Source organism: Prinia subflava, chromosome 9, assembly GCF_021018805.1.
Source record: "Prinia subflava isolate CZ2003 ecotype Zambia chromosome 9, Cam_Psub_1.2, whole genome shotgun sequence".
Classification (NCBI taxonomy): domain Eukaryota; kingdom Metazoa; phylum Chordata; class Aves; order Passeriformes; family Cisticolidae; genus Prinia; species Prinia subflava.
This window is the reverse complement of record NC_086255.1, coordinates 1,217,501-1,220,000: the sequence shown is the minus strand read 5'-3', so window position 1 is coordinate 1,220,000 and position 2,500 is coordinate 1,217,501. Positions and strand designations below refer to the sequence as shown.

Here is a 2,500-nt window from a genome sequence, read left to right as displayed (position 1 = left end):
GCAGTGCTTATATTCTAATTAAAAAATAATCTCTGATATTTAATTTAGAAACCTGGAAGACTGTACCAGCAAAATTATGGCTACAATCTGCACCGACCACTCGATTTACCCACAGACAGCAAATTTTTCAGGTAGCATTTTTAAAATTGGTATTAAACAAGCCAACACTGCACCGCTCGATATGTATTAAAACAAGTATTGTACCCAGTTATTAATTTGCACTATTCACTTTTAAATGCAGCAAATACCTCATTAATTTAATTTTAGGTGCCCACCAGTTTATATTGCATTTTACAGTCTAGAAGGCAATTTACTATTAACTGGCAATTACATACAGAATGATTGTTAATTCTGCTCCTAAGTGCTAGCTGCTTGAAAATTGTTATCTCTCTCTAATTTTTGACCTTCTTACAACAGGGGTGAGGTACACTGGGAATACAAAGGACTAGTAGAGAAGAGCCGGACATGTCATTTGTGACTCATTCTTTTAATTCACCGTGCTAATCAACTGAACTGCCACAATCTCCCAAGGTAATTGTATCTTTATAATAGTTGAAAGCAGCGGGCAAAAAGGCAGGGATAGATGGGGAAAGGCCTTGCCTTTGCCTGCTGGGAGCCGGCGTGCTCCTGCTTCTGCGCCCGGCTAATGGGGGCTTTGGAGAAAAATCTGGAACTTTCGCATCTCCCTGCCCTGGTGGTTTAACGTCTCAACTTCTGCGCTCACAAAGGCTTTGTGCACCACACTACACTCTTGTTTCATTATTCCGCAGCCTTGTTGCCCTATGGTCTACCTCCTGCTGGGAAGGTTAAATGTTAGAGTGCCAAGCCAGGCTGCAAGCATGGTGGGACACTGATGGGAAACAGATGCCCTGGGGACCGGCCCCTCCCTCCGCCAGGCTACAGCATTTTCATTTTCTGAAATACAGCGAGGCTTGGCTTCCCCCTCAATGGCAGCTGTAATTTCCAAAGACTATCTCAGGCACCCTATCACTCCTGGATAAAGCAAAGCAGAAGTTTCTTGGTCAGGCAGGCTCTGCCTTGCTCTCTTTATTTTCTTATTGCTGGGATATCGGCTTTTGTTTCCCTCCAAAGATGTTTCAAATATCTATTCCTGTTAAAGTGCTGTTAGTTTCGTAACTTTATTACAATTTTATTCCAGTGGGAGAAGCTCATGACATTTTCATGATCCTTTTGAGCGTCCTTCCTTAATGATAAAGACAAAAGACAACACCAAGAAGGAAAAAATAAATGGTTTGTTCTTCCAGTTCCATACACATTTGCACTCACACATTAGAAAGAACCTCAAAACAGCAAAATTAGCCAAATTTGAAAAATCCCCACCTCAGAAATCAGTTAAAGACATTACTCTAAAGCAAGTTAGAATTCCAGGCTCTGCCCTGAGAGCCAGACCGTCATCTGGTTCAAATCTGCGGCGCTTCCCTGCACGCCGTGGAACTGCACCAGCTCCCAACAGCTCAAATATCTGGAACTTGGGCTGAGGCTCTTAATTCATTCATTTTTATTTTGTTGGACGCTTCTTTTAGCTTGTCATACTCACAGGATACTCAGCTGTAGCTTTGCATAAACTCCACATATACGTATATATGTGTGTGTATCCATGTGTCTGTATATAAATATAAAATATTGTTCATAAGAGCATTTCCAAGCCCACAACAGTGACAGCCCCACCTGTGCTCACCACCTTTGCTGCAAAACAACTCTGGCTTTTGGGATAAATCATCTGCCTCAAAAGCACCACAGTCACCACCATCCCATTTGGAAGCTCTGGAAACCCAATCCTAAAGACCAATAAATGTAAATATTCTCTCCTTTACCACCAGAAGTGAGGCACCCAGGTTTGGATGTCAGTATTTTTGCTCAGGTTTTGATTTCTTTGGGAAAAGGGAGAATATAAGCATCTCAGGTGCTACCATCACTTAAAAGTTCATTTCAACAATAGACCTTAAGGCAGACACAAAAACATATCCAGGATGCATTAACGGTTTCAAAAGTCCTCCCTTAAAACTACCCAGGAACACACTTTTCCCATTAGATCTAAATTAATAGATAGAAACAGTTGCAGTCTAGTGGGAAAATATTCATCAAAATGCACATCATCTGCACATCATCTGCAATCTGCATTATCTACCCAGTAAGCAGCGAGGACTCTCCCCGAATCCCTGCAGTCTGTCGAGTAAACAGTTAAAGGCTCTTTGTTTTCAAAAGAGAGATTGATTCATCAGATCAAATTTATTACCTAGAATCCTCGTCCAAAAGTACAGTAAATTAAATTGCTATTTCTCCCTTTTCCCTCCCCGCACCTCAGTTAAATTCATTGGTAAATGCCAGAAAAACTAATACACATTTCAGATAAAAAGCCAGCAATACTTCATCCCAAAATAAGAATTTTCATATTAAAACCACTGCAAAACCACAAAGTTCCGACTTTTTCTTGCGCTGTTGTAAATTAAAATCAAATGTATTTTAAAAGAATTGGCAT

General features: G+C 40.6%; 1 protein-coding gene across 9 annotated transcripts in view; it reads right to left on the bottom strand.

Annotated features, from left to right (window-relative positions):
• Window positions 1-2,500, bottom strand: part of EBF3 (EBF transcription factor 3) — a 132,787-nt gene that overhangs the window by 35,904 nt on the left and 94,383 nt on the right. The gene's annotated exons all lie outside the window — the stretch shown is intronic.